Source organism: Jaculus jaculus, chromosome 8 (assembly GCF_020740685.1).
Source record: "Jaculus jaculus isolate mJacJac1 chromosome 8, mJacJac1.mat.Y.cur, whole genome shotgun sequence".
NCBI classification, from domain to species: Eukaryota; Metazoa; Chordata; class Mammalia; order Rodentia; family Dipodidae; genus Jaculus; species Jaculus jaculus.
In genome coordinates, this window is record NC_059109.1 from 105,241,122 (window position 1) to 105,262,819 (window position 21,698).

At 46.4% G+C, this 21,698-nt stretch overlaps 1 long non-coding RNA gene across 1 annotated transcript in view; it reads right to left on the bottom strand.

Moving 5' to 3' along the window:
* Positions 1–8,201: 8,201 nt before the first annotated feature.
* LOC123462714 overlaps positions 8,202–21,698 on the bottom strand; it is a 47,425-nt gene continuing 33,928 nt past the window's right edge. Inside the window, exon 3 of the long non-coding RNA XR_006638479.1 lies at positions 8,202–8,252. This is a non-coding gene — a long non-coding RNA (uncharacterized LOC123462714). The remainder of the gene's footprint in view (positions 8,253–21,698) is intronic.

The window sequence follows — 21,698 nt, forward strand, 5'->3', positions numbered from 1 at the left end:
GAACACGCTATGATAGTCCGAATATGAAATGTCCCCCACACGCTCACCTGTTGGAAGCCTGGTCCCTAGCCGATGGCGCTATATTGGGAGATTATAAAGACTTTAGGAAGTGGGACTTAGTTGGAGGAGGTAGGTGTCAGAGAGTGTGACTTTCAAAGCAAAACCTGACCTCTGGCCTTTTCTTCCCTGTCTGTTTCTGGTCTTCCATGAGATGAATAGCTTTCCTTCCCACATACTCCCACTGCCATGGTGCCTTCCTCACCACAGGCCCAGAATCCAGGGACTGAGTTTCTTAAACCACGAACCAAAATTAACCCTTTCTCCCTTACGTTGTACTGTTAGATATTTTATCACAATGATAACTAAAGTGCTTGCACATCTGATATCTGAGACTTCATACTGCAATGGTATCCCTTCCTTACTATCTTATTTATTTTACTGCATTTTCAAAACAAAAATCTCTCCCAAAATGTTCCTGTGGACCCTATTCTAATTGCAAAGAAAAACAACCAAACCTGATGCTTCCGTCATGCCCCACTCCTCCCTGACTCTCTTAGGGGCCCAGACTTGGTTCCCACTTGACACCCAAGATGCCTGCCCTTAGTAACACACCTCCTCCAGCAAGGTTCCATCAGCTGGTGATTAGATATAAGGATTAATCATAAACAAAGGAGGCTATGGGGAACTCTTACATTCAAACCATCACACACAAATACACATGCATGTGTACCACACTTAGACACATGCAAAAAAAAAATCAAAAATCACATTCAAAGAAAAGCACATGCAGATTTATGCTTCCACACAAAGCAACAGGAAACTGCTATCAACTGGGTTGTGACTCAATGGAGAGACTGAGGGAATGGAACATTTTGCCCTTCCCTGGTGGTCCTGGTGAAGGAAGCCCACATGTCAGTCCTCAAGAAGGTTCTCCTAACCACTGCACGTGACACCTAAAGATGTCTGAGTCCTGTCTGAAGAGGAAAAAGTCCTCCTGGAGTCACAAGCCACTTTCAAGGGCACAAAGCTTCCAAGGAGTGCAATGCCCATGGAATTTTCTATGAAACCTGAATACTCTCCAACCTGATGGAGATTCTAAGGAAAGCTACCAGAGTGCCTTGGAGTGACCTGTTCACTTGGAGCCATGCACTTGGCAGACAGTGACCTGTATCTATCCTCTGCATGACTCTGGGGATTCCTGACATGCCACTGAAGTCCATAATGTCCTCTTTCCTGGGAGATTCCACCTTCCAAGAACAGCATGAGAAGCAGCTGGCCAGGAAGACATCCTCAGGGCCTGGATCTTCTCAGGAGCCAGTGCATGCATGAAGGACTACCAGGAAGACACCCTCAGGGTCGGGATCTTCTCAGTAGCCAGCGCATGGAGGACTGCCAGGAAGACACCCTCAGGGGCGGGATCTTCTCAGGAGCCAGTGCATGAAGGACTACTGATCTCCATTCCTGCTCTGGACAAGGAATCTTTTAAAAACTATAAGAATGACTGGCTTTCTCATTCACTAGCAGACAGTTGTTTAAACACATGCCAGGGTAGAGTTGGAATGAGGTGACCTGGGAAAGGAGTAGGGGACCATGCTTGTCCCATCCCCATTCAGATACAGCAGCCCTGTCTGCATTGTCACCATGCACAGCTCAACTCATAGGAAGAAAAAGGCTTCTAGAACTATGTGGCTTTACATTCAATTGCCCCCCATCCCACAGTGGTCTAGGATTGCGACCTCGACCAAGCTCATGAGCTGCCCTCGCCATGGGTTCTTGTCTGCAAGGGGACGAACAAAATCGTTTGTAGGATATGTATGGACTGTCTGTTCTGCCAAGATCCTATGTTGAAACCCACTACCCAGTATGGTAGGGTTAGACCTTTGAGAGGCAGTAAAGTGAGCAAGATAGAGCTGTCATCAATGGAAAGCAAACAATTATAAAAGAGAGCTCCCATTCTCTTTCTTCAAATGTCAGGGTTCCATGAGGAGACAGCCATGGAAGGATGGATCTTAGTAGTTAGTGGTCCAGCCAATGCCTTGAACTTGGACTTTCCAGCCTCTAATTAATTAGTGTATATATTCACTGTTTAAGCCACACCATCCATAGTAATTTATTCAAGCAGCCTAAGCCAACTAGAATAGGAAATATTCCTAATTAATGGGAGCAGTGCCATGACAAAAATGTGGTGGTGTCTTTGGAGCTGTGCAATGGGAAGATATTGAGTGAGCACTAGCAGAACTTTGGTATGTGGTAGAAGATGCCAAGGGTCTGAGGAGTGGAGGGAGTTTTAAAGGCAATTCCCCTGAGTGCTCAGAAAGAAAAGAGAGAGAGTGTGAAAGCCTTGATCTTCTCAGAGGATATCTAGGAAACTATGAGCACACTGATGGTACAAATAAGGATGAAGCCAGGCATGGTGGGGCATACCTGCAACCCTCCCACCTCAGCTTCCAGGAGGCTGAAGCAGAGGACAGCCTCACAGTTGAGGCCCACCTGGGCTACGGAGTGAGACTTCAGCTCAAAACAAACAACAAACAAAGAAAGCAAAGTCAGATGCTAAAAGACCAATTTGGTGAAGTCTTAGTGGAATTGAAGAATATATTTCTGGAAATTGGAGGAAAAGTATTCTTTTTACCAAGTAGGAAGGCGTGTGGCCAGCTGTGCTCATGTTGGATGCTTTGTGGACGGTAGGGTTTGGAAGTGATGGATTGGTGAGTAAGGAACTTGTGATGAGTGGTGAGTGATGACATTTTCAAGTGAAGTGTTGAAAGAGCATCTTTGCTCCTTTTGGTTGCGTAGAGCAAGGACGAGAAGAAGAAATGACTTGAGGTCAGACATTAAGCAAAAAGTAAACCAGAGGTTCAAGTTTATAAATTCTCAGTCTATCCATAGGGCCAAAGCAAGAAGGTGTAATCAGGAAAGAACATTACGAATATGAGCAAGCAACCTTTTGTGAGATTACTGTGGGTGTGAGTCATGAACATAGGCAGCTCCCCCAAGCAGAAAAGCTGCCAGTTTGAGCAAGGAAATGAAGGACTGAAGCAAAGCAACCTGATGTCTTGGATTTTACAGGACAAGACCACAGAACTATTGGCCCTGAAGGTGTTCCATTCTTCAAGACAAGGAAAGAAAGACACCCAGAAGAGATTGAGAGATCACCAAGGCTACCTCCTCTGTTTCAAAAAGAGGCCAGGGCTGGGGAGATGGTTTCGTGGTTAAGGCACTTGCCAGCAAAGCCAAAGGACCCAGGTTCAATTCCCCAGCACCCACGTAAAGCCTGACACCCAAGGTTACACATGCAGCTGGAGGAGGCCCTGGTGCACCCATTCTCTCTCTAAAAAAAGAAAAGAAAAAAGAGGATTGGAGAGATGGCTTGGCAGTTAAGTGCTTGCCTGTGAAGTCTAAGGACCCCGGTTTGAGGCTCGATTCCCCAGGACCCACGTTAGCCAGATGCACAAGGGATGCACGCATCTGGAGTTCATTTGCAGTGGCTGGAAGCCCTGGCGCGCCCATTCTCCCTCTCTATCTGCATCTTTCTTTCTGTCTGTAGCTCTCAAATAAATAAGTAAAAATAAACAAAAAAATTAAACCGCACACAACTGGGGCTGGGGAAATGCTTAGCAGTTAAGCCATTTGCCTGTGAACCCTAACGACCCCAGTTCAATTCCCAGGACCCACGTAAGCCAGATGTACAAGGGGCACATGTGTCTGGAGTTCTTTTGCAATAGCTAGAGGCCCTGGTGTGCCCATTCTCTTTCTGCCTCTTCCTCTCTTTCAAATAAGTAAAATATTTTTTAAAAGCACACAACTGGTTCCATTTGGCATATTTGTGAGTGGAGTAGGGTTTTGCTTCAAGGTAAAGTATACCTACAGACTCATCCATATCTGATTTATATGATATCTTGAAATTTAGACTTTAGAGCTTTAGCTTAGCTGGATGAGTTAAAGCTTTGGAAGCTATTAGGATGAAATGAGTGAGTTTTGTATACAAGAAGAGCAAGGTTTGGAAGGGGAGGAGGGGAGGGGAGACGGGTGAAATGATATGGACTGGATGTTTGGCTCTCTGCAAATTCATATTTCTATCTCAAGCCCCTACCTCCTTGATTTTAATGATCTCCATCCCATGAATATCAGAGGTTGGTTCTCTTTAAAAAAAAAAAATGTTTTTATTTACTTATAAGCAGAGGGGGTGGGAAATGGCTGTGCCAGGGCATCTTGCTGCTTACTATAGACAAACTCCAGTTGCATGCACTACATTGTGCATCTGGCTTTACATTGGTACTGGGGAATCAAACCTGGACCACCAGGCTTTGCAAGCAAGTGCTGTTAACCACTTAGCCATCTTCCCAGCCCAGAGATCTGCTTTCTAAACTGTCCACACTTTGAGACCCAGCCCTGAGCTCACAGCCCCAGGACTCTAAACTGCCATTGTGTGACCTGTGAGAGCCAAATACTGACTCCTAATGCTTCTGATTCCCGAGTGAGAAAATAATGAGTGTCCAGCTCATAACAGATAGTGATCATCACCTCGGATGGTTCACAAAAAGTGCAAAGACATCAAAGTTGTGCCCACCCCAGGAACCAAATTCTTGTTTCATCTTTCCATTTTGTTTGTTTATTTATCAGCCTGGGACATTCCATGATGACTGAAGTGACGACATTCATACTGGAAGGATGGTGTTAGTCTGGGAATCCTGCTGTCAGGATAAATAAAACGGCTTTTGCTATTTGATTATCTAGTAAGAAAGTAATGGCTGCCCATAAACGTCTAATAAGATGATCTGTTTTCTCTAGAAGGAGTGGGAACAGTCTTTTGTTTGCTTTGCCCACCGTCGTGCTTGTTCTCCTTCTCAGAGTGAGATGACTAATTGGCTATCAGGGTCACAAGGTCACCAGTCTTTTCCTTTCACACCGTGAGAGCCTGGCAGACCCGGGCAGAGCACGTGCCGCCGTGAGCCAATCCGGGAGGGAAAAGGCTCTGGGTGTCCTGCGCGGACTCCCACCATTTCTCCTTTAATGGGTGACCTAGGATCCCTGTTGGCAAGGAAATGCTCCCTCCATCTCCGTCTTCCTAACAACCTTGACAGTCCAGGAAGCACTGGCACAGGCACCAACGTGAGCCCGTCCCGAAGGCTCCCCGAGCTTCCACACACCGAGAACGTGAGGTCTCCCCACTGCCCACGTCGCCCTTAATGCCTGACCCACCTTGGTTTCTTTTCAGGCTCCAGTAAAATGATATAAATGCCCAACTTCAACAGAAAAGCTGTTTCCAGTTCACTATGCATGCATTTTTAATATGTTTGTGTTCACTTATTTGCAAGCAGAAAGAGAATGGGCACACTAGGCACTCTTGCCACTGTAAACAACCTCTAGACACATATGCCACTTTGTACATCTGGCTTCACGTGGGTACTGGGGAACTGAACCCAGGCTCTCAGGCTTTGCAGGCAAATGCCTTTAACTGCTAAGTCATCTCTCCAGCCCTGCATGTATTTTTTTTAAATTTATTTCATCTATTGATGATTTTATACATGTATATGATGCATTTTGATCATATTCTCCTATTGCTTTCTTTTGTCCTCCACCCCTTTTCCCTGAACCTCTTTGTCTTCTCCACTACTTTGAGTGAGTGAGTGAGTGCGTGTGTGTTCCACTGAGTGTAATTAGGGTTACTTGTATGCACATGGGTGGAGGAGGTTTACCTGAACACAGGCAACTTCCCATTGCTACACCACTCAAGAAAATATCTCTGTTCCCCAAGAAACCATTAGCTGCCAATAAGTTCTTAGCAAGGAGTGGTGGTCTCATATTAGGACATAAAAAGGTCATGTCAAAAATTCTTATTGGGCTGGAGAGATGGCATAGCGGTTAAGCGCTTGCCTGTGAAGCCTAAGGACCCCGGTTCGAGGCTCGGTTCCCCAGGTCCCACGTTAGCCAGATGCACAAGGGGGCGCACGCGTCTGGAGTTCGTTTGCAGAGGCTGGAAGCCCTGGCGTGCCCATTCTCTCTCTCTCCCTCTATCTGTCTTTCTCTCTGTGTCTGTCACTCTCAAATAAATAAATAAAAATTTAAAAAAAAATTCTTATACACCACAAATTCAAAATAGCTTGACTTCAAAATATGTGTGTTAGTATATATTTATGTATAATATATATTTATACCTTACATATACAAAAACAGGTAGGTAGGAAGAAAAATACACTAATTATCAAAGGTTTTGTCTCAGAGTGATTTTATCATCAATGATTTTTATTTTATTTTTATATCATTCATATTTTTAGATACTAGAAAGCAGTGAAATTATTTTCAAGCAGGAAATAAAAAGAGAGGCACAAAGTTCAAGATGAAAATTAAGAACTTACAATAGGGGCTGGAGGGATGGCTTAGTGGTTAAGGCATTTGCCTGCAAAGCCAAAGGACCCAGGTTCGATTCCCCAGGACCCAAGTTAGCCAGATGCATAAGGTGGCACATGCGTCTGGAGTTCATCTGCAGTAGCTGGAGGCCCTGGCATGCCCATTCACTCTCTCTGCCTCTTTCTCTATCAAATGAATAAATAAATAAATGATTTTTTATTAAAAAGAACTTACAAATCTGGGTGTGGTGGCGCACGCCTTTAATTCCAACACTTGGGAGGCAGAGGTAGGAGGATTGCCAAGAGTTCAAGGCCACCCTGAGACTACATAGTTAATTCCAGGTCAGCCTGAACCAGAGTGAGACCCTACCTCAAAAAAACCGAAAAACCGAAAAAAAAAAAAACTTACAATAGAAACAGAAGAAAATTTTCAAAGGCTGTTTGCTTACATCAAAGAAAAAAAGATGGGACTCTAGAAATAAACATATTAACTGTCTTTTTTCTTATTTCACAAAACAAACAAAAAAATATTGCTAACCTCGGCAGAAATAAAATAGTGAAATAAACAAGACACCATGGAAAAATTAACAGTCCAAACCATCTCCTGTAAGTTCAAGGTAACCTTATAAAATTTGATAAGGCTTTCAAATATTTCCAATGTCATTTTAAATTTTTATTTATTTATTTGAGAGCGACAGACACAGAGAGAAAGACAGATAGAGGGAGAGAGAGAGAATGGGCGCGCCAGGGCTTCCAGCCTCTGCAAACGAACTCCAGACGCGTGCGCCCCCTTGTGCATCTGGCTAACGTGGGACCTGGGGAACCGAGCCTCGAACCAGGGTCCTTAGGCTTCACAGGCAAGCGCTTAACCGCTAAGCCATCTCTCCAGCCCTCCAATGTCATTTTAAATTTCTAGATCAATATGGTTAGTGGTATTCCCTATGTCTGAGGTGCTTGGTTAATCCCCATCACAAAGAAAGTTCTAAGTCAATAAAAGAAAAGAATCCTGTTATTTGTTGCTAATTAGGTTAAACAATGTGTAATTATTTTTGATCCCTGAGAAAAGACAAAAGAGAAACAATGATGTCTTCCTGATGACTAATGATTGAAATACAGTGAGTAACAAATATGACCATGGAACAAATTAAAGAAATCACACATATGCCCACCAACAAGGCTCTGTCCTGAGAAGGCAAGCATGGGCCACCCAGTCAAATCAACCCATTCACATACGTCTCTGGATGGCTGACTTCCATGGGTATACTGCAAGTGGAGCCAGAGATAGAGTTTCTCAGGTAGGAGATGGTCCCAGGAGGGCCTTTGGGAAGCAGGAATATCGGGGAAGCACTGAAGACTGATAGGCAGTTCCCTGGAGTCAGTCCCTGGAAAGGGGGCCCACATTGCCCCTGCACTGTCCGCTTTATCTGGAGCCCTGAGACTGGCTTATTGTGACCTTTAGAATCATGTGACATGGGCTCTCCGTTTCTGAGGGATTCCTGGCCTGTGGGAGGTTCTCTGGAAGGCATGGCTAGGATCCATCCGCAGCCTTGCTCCCTGTAATTGGAGGATGGGCCAGTGCCCTGTAAGGGTGCTCTGGCCTGGAGGCTCCTATAGTAACTCTTGTGTCAAAGGGGAAGAGATTCCTGGTTGTATTCCATAGTCATGCATTATTCATTAAAGATGCAAAGTCCACATTTTCCTCTTTACCTTTGAATTTGATTTACAAATGATTGTTCTGTTTAAAGACACAGAAGAAGTCCAGGGAGAAAAAAAGGCTTCAGGAGAACCCAACCCTGTTAACACCTTCATCCTGGACTTCCAGCATCCAGAATTGTGATAAAATGCACTTACTGTTTAAGCCAACCAGTCTGGTGATAGCAGTCCTGAGAGGTCCCAACCATTCTGGAAAAAGAAGGGAGAGGAGGCTTAGATATGGATGGCTGATAGTGGTAGAACACTGGCCATCCACGCAAGGCTGTGGGTTACTTTCCTAGCAACACACACACACACACACACACACACACACACACACACACACACACACAATTTAACAAGAACATGGATAGTACTACCCAGAACTGGGCTTGCAGGAATACACAGCATAGATACCTTTTCCAGAACCCAGCAAGGTAAAACCAGTTGAGATGCCAAAAGCTATGATGCCTCACAACCAAAAGAGTACCTTGTACGCTCACAAGCACCTCAGAACCCCCTTTGAGAGCATCCAGAGAGATAGGAAAGAGAAGGGTGATAAAGTGAGAGGAATAGATAGAAAAAAGACTCAAAAGAAAAACCTTGAACTGGTTTCTGACTGCTTGCCTCACACACTCACCCTGCTGTCTGCAGCAGCTGCTGGAATTCATCAGGTGTCCACAGAGTCCAAGCCCAGCCCTTTCCGGACACTGTGCCCAGGTGTGCTGGCTCCTTCTGGCTTCAGCTTTGGACCCATAATAAAAAGCCCTGTAGGAGCCCATAAGGAGACTTTCTCTCTTTTCTGACTTCTGGGCACCTGAAGTTTTTGACATTGGCTAGCTTGCTGCCAGAGTGGGAAGATATTTGTGTTTTTCCCTAGGCCCATGGACTTTTGCATGGACCCTTAGACCATGCGGATGTCTCCACTCCTCACCCTTTCTTTGGTTCTCAGACCTTTCCCTTCCCCGCCCAACCTCCCAATGTAATGCTTTACAAAATTCAACCTTCTCTGTTTGTTTTCTCAATTCTTTTATGGGGATTGCATTTGAAGCCCCACTCCCCCCACCAACAAAAATAAAACCCCATCACAAAAGACTGAGGAAGGGCTGGAGAGATGACTTAGCAGTTAAGGCACATGCCTGCAAAGCCTAAGGACCCACGTTTGATTCTCCAGGTCCTACATAAGCCAGATGCATATGGTGGCGCATGTGCCCGGAGTTCGTTTGCAGTGGCTAGAGGCCCTGGCGCGCCCATTCTCCCCCCCCCCCCCGTCTCTAATAAAAAAAATTAAAATAAATAAATAAACAAAAGGCTGACGAAAATGAGAGTGGGAAAGGGCTGTTAGCTAATCTCCTCCTTCCTCTCATAGTCCCTGTCCTCCGACAGAGGAGGAACAGACCAGCCACTTCAAACTGAGGCAGGGCACAAGGTTCAGGATGCCCATTGAGGCACTGGGTGGCCCTTGTTGGTCTGTCCTCCTCCCCTAGAATTTCCTAGAGAAATTCTAGTGTGTTCTGTGTCCTGCCTAGCCATCCAATGCTGTATCTCACAGCAGACCTCTAGTACCCCAACAGCAAGCATCTCATGTCTCCACAAGTTGGTTCAACAGTGGCATTCTGATGAGCTCATGAGCGTGGAGTCACTGGTGAGACTGACTTCCAGGTTACACATTTGGAGGCAAAAGAACCCCTTCCCTCAACAAGGCCTGTCTCCACCTAGATGACAAGCTACATTCAAGCCCCAAGCTGAGATGAGCCCACAAAAGGAAGAGCAGCTGGCGGCAGCACGGGACTTGATGGAAAGGACCATCTATCCGTCAGTGTGGCTGCTGGGACGTCACTCCCAGTTGCCGTGTTTTGTAGGGGGTTTTTTTTGTATTTTTTTTTTTATGTATGTGAGATATATATATATATGGAGAGAGAGAGAATGGGCACACCAGGGCCTCCAGCCACTGCAAACGAACTCCAAGTGCATGCGCTCCCTTGTGCATCTGACTTCCATGGGTCCTGGGGAATCAATCTGAGGTCCTTTGGCTTTGCAGGCAAATGCCTTAACTACTGAGCCACCTCTCCAGCCCTGCCGTATTTTCTTAATCAGCTCAGAGTTTACCAAACTCTGTCTTCTCCTGGGCAGGAACTCCCAAGAGCAGCCCAGTGACCTAATGAAGTTCACCCACAGATTGACGTTCCCCCACTGGCTCAGGCTCTCTGCTGGGGTGTGCCATGAAGCACCCTTGTAGGGACAAGTGGGAAGCAGGCCATGGAGCCACCTTGCCCAGGGCTGGGACCTCACTCCCAGACTGAATCCTCAGTGCTTCCTTGATGTGATGTGGCGATAACACAGATTACAGCCAGCAGCGCCTCCCTGGCTTATCTGTGATGACTGGCATGAGAGTGACAAGTGACAAGTCCTCAGCCCAGAATCATATACACACTAAGGATTGCCCTTGGTGTATTCACTGCTGCTGTTCAACACAAATGCCTACTCCTCCGAAGAAAGAAGAGAAGGAAGAAGGGAGAGACAAAGGCTTTCGTGGTATACAAATAGAACTAGGACCATCCCATACCAGTGAATGTTTGGTAAGGAGTATTTAGGGATCACACCCAATTGTTCAAGGGTTGAGGAGACAGAGGCAGGTCCTTTTCTGGGTCTAAGGATGGGCCATCCCATTCTGGATCCCAATGTCCTGCCCCGAGGAGTCTGGCACGGGAACCCAGCATTGAGAGTTAGGGCCACGTCTCAATCATGTGGACAACGTGCATGAGAGGTCCCCAAGCCTGGTTACCCAACATCTCCTCCAAGTCCTTGAGTACCTGCAAGTTGAATTTGACCGTCAACAGCCTCGGGCCGTTTTATCTGTGGGAACAAGGACCCCCCTGGTGCAAACTCTTGTTCTGAGGTCGTTCTCGGGGCTTCTCGGTTCTCGTCCGCTGTGGGCAGCAGAAACTGCTGGGGACACGACTACCGGAAGCCAGCAGCACCCCAGCGGGGCTTCCCTTCTGCGGGTACCCGCCGTCCCTTTCTCGTCTTCCAAGTCAGTGTTGGCACTCTCCCACACAGCGCTAATACGCTTGGCCAGTTTTTCCAGCAATCAACATAGATCCTTTGGGGTATGAAGACCAAAAAAAGGGTGTTTTTCAACAATGGGCATATCAGAAGTGCCAACCTCGGAAGTAGCATTCAAATGATATAATTAGCTACTTTTTAAAAAGATGAAAATGAGGCCCAGATATTTTTCCACTCAGCAATAGTCCAGCATGTGTTTTCCTGTGTCCCTTTCCTCTGAAATGTGTATTTTTTGAAGGAAGCACAGACTTATTGCTTATCCATGTTTTGCGCAAAATGCTCTGAGGAAATATTTACTCCAATGCCAAAACAACCTCCATTTGTTTATGCTTTTAAACAACCTCCAAGAAGTTAAACACAGGAAGTCTTATTGGCCCAGTAGATCTGAACTTAGGTGCCATGGGCTCTCTGTGGTTTGAAATCCCGAATACATGATGAGATAAGCAGCTCTTCAAATTCACCGAGATGTTTTGACTACCTTGTGCCTGGAAGACATGTCCTGAGCTATATTCACATCAGAGACCAGCTCCTGAGCTTGCTGACAGTTACCTGGAAGAGGGCAAGGAAAGTCCAGGACACGATTAAAAACCAACCTTGGGCGGGAAAGATTGCTGAGTGGTTAAGGCACTCACTGGCAAAGCCAAAGGACCAATTCCCCCATGCACAAGGTGGCACGTCGATTCCCTCTCCCTCTCTATCTCTTTCTTTCACTCTCTCTCTCTCTGTGTGTATCTCTAAAACAAATAAATTAAACCTTGACCCAGAGCCTCACAAAAGCCTTTTCCCTGGCCTTGAGTGGGATGGAACACTTGAATACAAGCATATAAGTGAATAGGGTACAAATGCATCCTGTCACCTGCTGAAAGATAAGTTCTGGCAATCCTATCACAGTCTCGGGAGATCATGAGCCACCCTGGGGGAAGAGCAGGGATTTCCCAGCACACAAGGGCAAACCTGAGGCCTGTCTTTCCGGAGGTGCAGCTTACTGGCACCTGGGTGTGTGGCGCTCACAACAGGACTCTTCATGGTGCTCTGCTAGTGACCCACCCCCCCACACACACATACCTCTGATGAACTCAGACCCGTGCTGGCATCGGTGACAGTTTAAGCTAACAAAAGAGAGATTCTGAGGCTGAACTGTCCTCCGCAGACCCAGCCTGCTCATTAGTGTGCGGCCAGTAGCATTTTTTTTTTAAAGGCAGGAACTCACTCTAGCCCAAGCTGACCTGGAATTCACTATGTCGTCTCAGGGTGACGTAAGACTCACAGCGATCCTCCCACCTCTGCCTCCTGAGTGCTGGGATTAAAGGCGTGCGCCTCCATGCCCAGCGGCCAGCAGCATTTCTAACCATCTGAAGCATACCACAGCTGCCTTTCTGAGATGAGAGGCAGTGTTTGAACCCTGGGTGAGAAAGAACAGCTTTTCTTTTTTTTTTTTTAATTTTTTATTTATTTGAGAGCGACAGACACAGAGAGAAAGACAGATAGAGGGAGAGAGAGAATGAGCGCGCCAGGGCTTCCAGCCTCTGCAAACGAACTCCAGACGCGTGCACCCCCTTGTGCATCTGGCTAACGTGGGACCTGGGGAACCGAGCCTCGAACCGGGGTCCTTAGGCTTCACAGGCAAGCGCTTAACTGCTACGCCATCTCTCCAGCCCAAAGAACAGCTTTTCAAAGAAACTCATTCTATGTGGAGACTGAAAAATAATCTGTGCAGCTTTTTCCATTCTTACCCAATTTGATTACCAAAAATAACACAAATTCGTCATTTAGGAAAGCCCTCACACACCTGCACACTGGAGACAATTTTCTGACCTACTTGTAACTCACTGATTTGAAATTAAGGATATATATGTATGTATAGTATATTTTGACCATATTCACTTCTCATTACCTTCTCTGGCCCCCCTCCTAACTTCCATTCAATCCTTCTTTCTTCTCAACTAGCCCCCCACTTTTCTGTGGTTGTTGTTACCCTCTGAGTAAATGAGGGTTACTGCCATGAGCCTGGCAAGGTCTAGTCACTGAAGCACTGGCAACTTACGGTGGCCACACACTCGAGGAAATGACTCTCCTCCCTCAACTACCACCGAAGACTGCACGTCCTTGTCTGTGGGTGGTGGTAAGGAAAGAAGCAGGGGCCTAACACATTGTAGGCAAGCCCCTCCCAGTGAGCCGCAGCCTGTCCCCCAGTAGTCACATTTCAGCCCAAGATTCCGCACGGGGAGCGGACCCGCAAACACGAGTGCTGTGGCACGGGGCGCACCCTGGGCCTGCAGGCAGCTCTCGAACTCTGACCCCAAAGCACTCCGAACTTGGCAGCGTGAAGCAGGGGCTGGAGAGGTGGCTTACCAGTTCAGGCACTGGCCTGCAAAGCCTAGTGACCTGGGTTCTATTCCCCATGTAAAGCCACATGTATCCCGAGTTCATCTGCAATGGCTGTAGGCCTTGGGGTGCCCATTCTCTCTTTTTCTCTCTCCCACCCCCTCCCTGTCCCCCCTCCTATCTCTGTGCTTGAAAATAAACAAAATTATTTTTAAATTTTTTTCATTTATTCATTTGCAAGCCGGAGAGATAGAGAGAAAAGAGACAGAGAGAATGGGCGCACCAAGGCCTCCAGCCACTGCAAACGAACTCCACATGCATGTGCCCCTTTGTGCACCTGGCTTTACGTGGGTACTGGGGAATCGAACCTGGGTACTTAGACTTTACAGGCAATGACTTACCTGCTGAGTCATCTCTTCAGACCAATAAAAATATTTTGAAAGAAAGAGAACTAATCCAGGCATAGCAGCACTCAGGCCTAACCCCAGCACTGCAACCTGGGCTGCAAGAATGAGGTCCTGTCTCACAAACAACACAAACAAACAAACAAAAGTGAAAGACGAAGGTCCATCTTAGAAGGAAATGTGGTGGGATTAAAGGAATGCTCCACCACTCCGGGCAGTTACGCATGTTATAAAACAGGTGTGTGGGACTCAACAGATGGTGCCATGGTGAAAAGTGCTTGCTGTGCAAGCCTGCCAATCAGAGTTCAGATCCTCAGGGAAAGCTGGATGCAAAAGCAGCATGTGGGCTGCAGAGATGGCTTAGCAGTTAAGGCGCATGCCTGGGAAGCCTAAGGATCCTGGTTCAATTCTCCAGGTCCCATGTAAGCCAGATGCACATGGTGGAGCATGTGTCTGGAGTTTGTTTGCAGTGGCTAGATTCCCTGGTACGCCCATTCACTCTCTCCCTCTCTCTTTCTCTTTCTCTCTCTCTCTCTCCTGTCTCAAATAAATAAATAAAAATAAAAGTGGCACATGTGTTTGTAATACCAACATGTCAATGGCAACAACAAGAGATGGAGTCAAGGAAATCCCAAAGTTCTCAGACCAGCTAGTGTGCCCTTGGTTGTATCAAACAGGAGAGACCCTATCTCAAACAAGGCAACCCTGAGGTTGTCTTTCAACCTCTACACACACACTGAGACACACACACACACACACTTTAAATAAAAGCTGTGTTGGGTTATACAGTTTCATTAACATAAGGTTCGGGAGTGACCAAGACCACGGAGACCACTCTGAGGCAAGGATGGAAGCTTTCATTCGGGAAAACCGTGAGCTGCCAGGAGTGACTCTCAAGAGTGGAGCAGTCGATTTGGGATTACAGATAGTGGGCTATATAGAGCTCTTCAGTTGGGGGAAGGTGAGGAAGGAAAATAGGGTGTGAAACCCGAGCAGTGACCCGACCTGAGAGATAAGGGGCAAGATAAGGGGGCAGGAAACCTAGACCTGGGGCATTGTTAGGCAAGGAAGGGATAATGGCTGGGTGGTTCCCTGGGGAATGTGGATGACCCACTTCCTTCTCTGCTGCCCTCCTACGGTCCACCCTCTTGCTGTCCTCAGTGACTACATTTTGTCCTGACCTAACAATTAACATGTCTCATAACACATCACTTTTTGGTGCCTCTCAGCCGCTCCCATAGGCATTTGCACTACTCTCTTCTCCCTTTCTTATCCTCAAACTCCCAAGAGTCGACCAGAACATCGTATGTGTGCCCACCTCCACTGTAAAACACCTACCCCAGAGCCCAGTGGCTACATGTTCCCACAGCTCTTGCAACAAAGTTGCTGACTGAAAAGACCACAAATGTGTTGTCTTACAGTTCTGTACATCAGATGGTCAAAGTGAGCGCCTGGGGCTAAAACCAAGGCTCTGGGGGAATCCCGCTCCTTCCTCCTCGGCCTCGCTGGCAGCATTGCTCCAGCCCATGTTTCAGACCCGTGAGATTGCACAGGGCCCTTCTCACGTGCCTTTGCTGTCTAAAGAACGGATTCTTGCAGTCTGAGCATTAAGAAGTGGGTTTTTCGAGAGGGATTTGCATGAGTAAGACTATCACAGTGGTTTAAGCAACCACCACGTCTTCCTTACTCCATCTGAGCTTTTCTGTTTTTAACCACAGATGGACTAATTATGAGTCTACGGACAGGCATTGGGGATGGCTGTTCTCCTGGCCTCTGCTATTGGGTCTCTTCCTCTGGGGTGGGTCTAGGACAGGAGGTCAGCTCAGGTTCAAGGGGAACTGTGGAACTGTGGAGTTCTATTGCAAAGGTCACAGCCAAGGAGGCGCTAGGCACCACAGCCATTTTACGGTACCCACGGAGAACCCCCAGCTGCCGCAAAAGCACCATTCACTGCATGTTAAGTACCTGCCTGGGCTTAGCTTACAGACAGGCCAGCGACCCCAGGAACATGGACCGCCAGGGCCCCCAGAACAGCCCTGTGCTCTCTGTAAGACTGTCTGTCCCTGACCGCACATGTACCAAGTTCATTCCACTTCTGTTACTCTGGACCAGGAAGGAATCTTGTTCCTCTCCTCCTAACCAACCCCTCTCTACCCAAGCCTAAAGGCTCTTGCCACATCCGTTGCAGGAAGTCAGACCCCTCTCCTCTCTGCAGCCTTCAGTTGATGTGAGCTAGAGATCCTGCAGCGTCAAGCCAGGCTGACACAGTGAGAGCTGCGTTTATCCTACAGCACCGCCACCATGTGGCAGAAAGAGGAATTTCTGCACTTGAGTGTGGAATAAAAATACTTTTTTTCTGAGCACAGGTGGTTCAAGGCAGATACTCTGTCCTTTCCACCTTTAAAGTATTAAGGCGGGGTTGGAGATATGGAGCAGCAGTTAAAGGAGCTTACCTGCAATGTTGCCACCCTGACTAAATTGCCCAGTAACCACGTAAAATCCAAAGGCACAATGTGGCACATACATCTGGAGTTCATTTGCAGCAGCAAGAGGCCTTGGTGAGCCCGTGCTCTGTCCGTGTTTTCCTCTCTCTCACACTCACTCGCTCAAATAAGTAAAAAACCTTTTTAGAAATAAATGAAAATATTTTTAAAACACATTAAGGCAAATAACAACACATACTTGGTGGAAAATAAATGGCAAGGCCAAGTTGACTTCCATGGGCTGGGATGGGTCCCACCCCTTAAAGTTTCTTTCTCCACAACACATTATTTTTGGAGGAACTGTTTACTTTGATATAATTTTTAACTTAAAGATAATTACATTACAAGAACTCCTCTTTACCTTTTACCCAGTTTCACAAATTAGTTGTGTGTGGATCCATATGTGCTGTCATTCATTCTCTCTCTCTTTCTCTGTCTCTCTGTATCTATGAGAGACTTCATTCCTAGAACTGAAGACTGTGTGTTACATATATACTTAGGGTGTATATTTATCAGAAATCAGGAAACTCAGCCAGGCGCGGTGGTACATGCCTTTAATCCCAGCACTCGGGAGGTAGGAGGATCGCTGTGAGCTTGAGGCCACCTTGAGACTTCATAGTAAATTCCAGGTCAGCCTGGGTTAGAGCAAGACCCTACCTCAAAAAAACAAACAAAAAAAGTTTAAAAAAAAATTTTAAATCAGGAAACTCTACATGGATACAACATTGTTCTGTAATCTGAAGTCACATTTAAATTCTATCAGTTGTTCTTGCAATTAAAAAAAATTTGAATCAGCAAGCCAGGCGTAGTGGCACACACCTTTAATCCCAGCACTCAGGAGGCAGAGGAAAAAGGATTGTCATTAGTTCAAGGTCACCCTGAGACTCCATAGTGAATTCCAGGTCAGCCTAGGCTAGAGTGAGACCCACCTCGAAAAACAAACAAACAAAAACAAAATTGAATCAGCATACTTTTAAAACACACAAGGGCTGGAGAGATGGCTCAGTGGTTAAGTCACTTGCCTGTAAAGCCTAATAATGTAGGTTCAACTCCCCGGGACCCACATAAAGCCAGATGCACAAGGTGGTGCAAGCATCTGGAGTTCATTTGCAGTGGCTGGAGGCCCTGATGCCCCCATACACACTCTATCAATTTATATTTCTATGCTTGAAAATAAATAAAATGTTTTTAAAACACACAACAAAATACATAAATAAATTCAGTTATAGAATATTATGATAACATGTAATTTCAAAGCTAAATATTATATGGTTAACAAATCAAATCTGCTCCCACTTTGTGCCTAGCTGTTCAGGTAAGCATAGATTTAGCTGATTAATATAATTTACTGGGAGAGGTTCAGCCAGGTTCAGTGGCACACTGCTTTTTTTTTTGTTTTTGTTTTTCAAGGTACAGTCTCATTCTAGCCCAGGCTGACCTGGAATTCACTATGGAGTCTCAGGGTGGCCTCGAACTCACAGCAATCCTCTACCTCTGCCTCCCGGGTGCTGGGATTAAAGGCGTGCGCCACCACGCCCAGCGCACACTGCTTTGATCCCAGCACTTGGGAGGCTGAGGCAAGAAGAGCATGAGTTTGAGGCCACCCTGGACTACAGGGCATGGGAGTTACAGTGACAATATTAAGGTGTGTGACCTGTGATAAACTTCACAGGAAGACAGTGAACTTCCTTTCAGTGCCAAAACTTTATGTAAGCACCGAGTCCCAGAGTGTCTCCCAGGCAATGGAGCCGGGCTCCAGGTAGACAGAGCAGACCTGATTCCAGTGAAACTGTACCTTACCATGGCAGCCGCGGGGCACGAACACACACAGACCAGGGCAAACCACACCAAGAACATCAGCCTCATGTGTCACTGCCACTGTGGGCCTCAATGCAAAAGTAAGTCCCGTGGCACTGGCGAGAAGCCTCAATGGTTAAAAGCACTTGCTTGCAAAGCCAGTAACCCAGGTTTGATTCCCTAGTACCCATGTAAAGCCAGATGCACAAAATGGAGTATACATCTGGAGTTCATTGGCAGTAGCAAGAGGGCCTGACATGCCCATTTGCTCTCTCTCTCTCTCTCTCTCTCTTTCTCCCCTTGAAAACAGATAAATAATATTTTTTAGAGTAGGTCCCACTGGGCATAGTGGCATAAACCTTTAATCCCAGCCCTTGGGGGACTGAGGTAGGAAGATTGCTGTGAGTTTGAGGCCACCCTGAGAGTACAAGTGAATTCTAGGTAAGCCTGTGCTAGAGCGAGACATTACCTCAAAAAAACTAAGTCCCTGACCTTCCCCTTCTCCTGTCAGGTAAAAAACCAGCAAGGTGGGCATAGGGAGCTAGCTGAGCTGTCTCCAGACAGCTTGGGATAGGATAGTATTTTTCTTACTTTGGTCCAGGAAGCATTTTTTCTCTTGATTTGCCGTCTATAGCCAATCTTATTATTTGCTTCTAGATATGAAGTCATTGTTCAAAGATAAAAGTGGGTGTGAGGAGGGCCATGTTTGGCCAGACTGGTGCCAAATGGCATAAGCCCTCCATGGCATTCCTTCAATCAGAGGAGGAAACCTGAAAGTCTCAATAGAGGCAGACAGACTGTGGGTTGAAATCATCCGCCTTCGGCAGGGTCTCTCTCTGTTGTTCAAGACAACCTCTGATTTCCGTCTTCCTGCAAGTTTCCTAGCCAGACACTATAGTTAAAGTCCCCACATAATAAGCTGTGGTTTGTACGATCCAGGACATGAATTCTGATCAACAGTGAACTTAGAGTCGAGTCCTGTGGTCAAACTTTGAGGACTTGAGACAAAATAGCCTCATTTGTGTCCCCAGGTCCTTCAGGAAGCTGCAGAGTCGCATGGGATTATGGTCCTTTGTGAAGGTCTGACACATACTATGAGCTCAAATAATGTTGACCAATTCTGCAAAAGAAGAATGTATACATGGAGACACATACTTCTGAAATTCCCAGGATAGGATTGCTATTTGGCCATAGGACTTCATATTATATTCCATCGACACTGGGGCTGTGTGTTAGTATGTAACTTTTGTGTAATGTGGTGGTAACACATACCTGTAATCCCAGCTACAGGCTGAAGCAGAGGATTAATTCTCGGCAAGGCTGAGGCCCTGTTGCAACAAAAAGAGAAAACATTTTCATGGTGTGATGAGAATAGAACAGGAATTCACTGAGAAGTAGAAAAAAGTGTGGTCTGTAGATTAACCCCTCTCTGGTGTGATGGTTTGATTCAGGTGTCCTCCAGAAACTTAGGAGTTCTGAAGGCCCCAGATGGTGGCAATTGGGAATTAATGCCTCCTGGAGACAGTGTATTGTTGAGGGTGGGTTTATGGGTGTTATAGCCAGCTCCCCCTTGCCAGTGTTTGGCACACTCTCCTGCTGCTGTTGTCCACCTGATATTGGCCAGGTGATGTCCACTCTCTGCTCATGCTATTATTTTCCCCTGCCGACATGGAGCTTCCCCTTGAGCCTGTAAGCCAAAATAAACCCTCTCCTCCCACAAGCTGCTCTTGGTTGGATGTTTTTGCCAACAATGTGAAGCTAACTGAAACATCTGGAAATCAAAAGTAAGCTGTTACAACCTGTAAACAACATTAAGCTGTTTGCCGTGGCTAGAATATATGCTTCCACAGCCTTGCATGTGCCAGGGTTTTCCACAGGAAGAGTGCCAACAGAATTCATCTACTTACAGTGTTTGTCACAAGAAATATGCCCACGGAATTATGGAATCTGACATGTCCAAGATCTGCAGGGTGAACAGACAAGCTGGAGACCCAGAAGAGTGGGCAGTGAGGTTACAGTGTGAAGGCTGGTCGCTCAAGACCCAGGATGAGATCAAAGGCCAGGTGTGGTGGTTTGATTTGGGTGTCCCCATAAACTTGGGTGTTCTGAATGCTGGGTTCCCAGCTGATGTACTTTGGGGAATTAATGCCTCCTGGAGGCAGTGTATTGTTAGGGGTGCCCTTATGGGTATTATAGCCAGTTTCCCCTTGCCAGTGTTTGCCACACTCTCCTGTTCCTATTGTCCATCTGATGTTGGTCAGAAGGTAATGTCCACCCTCTGCTCATGTCATAGTTTTCCCCTGCCATCATGGAGCTTCCCCTAGAGACTGTAATCCAAAATAACCCCTCTTTCCCACAAGCTGCTCTTGGTCAGGTGATTTCTGCCAGCAGTGTGAACCTGACTGCAACACAAGGAAAAGCAGAAGTCGCAGCTCGATGACCCTCAGGCAGAAACAACTCTCCCTAGCGAGAGGACTGGCCTCTTGTGCAACTCAGGTTTTCAACAGATTATACAAGACCCACACTCATTAGCGGTTGTGAAAGATAATTTCAGTCAGTCCAGGGGTTCAAAATCACTGTCACCCCTAAAATCTTGACAGAACATTCAGAATAACATTTGACCAATTTTCTAGCTATCTGGTGACCCAGTCAAATCACACACAAAATTAATGATCACAGAGTAGGATCAAACACTTTCTATATCCAAAATCAACTAATGACCAAACATTTAATGAGCTCCTATGTGTACCCAGCTGTCTCTATAAAGCATGATGGCTCTCTCAAGAAAAGAGATCAAAGAGAAGAAGGCCACAACCTCAGAAAATTACTCCAGAAGGTTCACACAGGTACTTTCTCATCTACTTGGACAATGTATATGCTGCTCCACCAACGACCCGACATCGCCCCTGCTTCAGAATTTGGGCATCACTGTGAGCTTGTGGCCTTCTTCTGTTTGATCCCTTCTCTGAACTGGGCTTACACCAGAACCCAGAAACCTGTATTGTAGATAACCTAGTTAGTGTCTGAAATGCATGCACAGAAAATAAGCACATGAGGGATGGAGTGATGGTTCAGTAGTTAAGATGCTTGCCTGTGAAACCTAAGGGCCCAAGTTCGATTCCCCAGTACTTATGTAAAGCCAGATGCACAAGGTGGTGCATGTGTCTGGAGTTCGTTTGCAATGGCTAAAGGCCCAGGTATGCTTACTTTCTTCCTCTCTCTCTCTCTCTCTCTCTCTCTCTCTCTCTCACTCTCGCTCTAATAATATCTGTGTGTATATAAACTTAAGAAGCCCTCCCACCCCTCATCCAGCCTCTGTCAGCCCCCCTCATTCTTCCAAAGCTCCTCCCATCAGAGTCGCCTCACCAAGAAGGAACTGTTGGTACTGACTGTGTATTCCTTCAGCCTGGCCAAGTGGCTTCTACCTGCCGCCAACAGCCACGCGTGTTTCTGTGCCTGGCAGTGTCTTGCAGAGCTGCACTCACGTGTGTATGTGTGGGTGCACACTTCTGGTCTGAGAAGAATTGGAAGTGCTCCGAAATTCACACCAATCAGAAGCAACAACACAACACAAACAACAC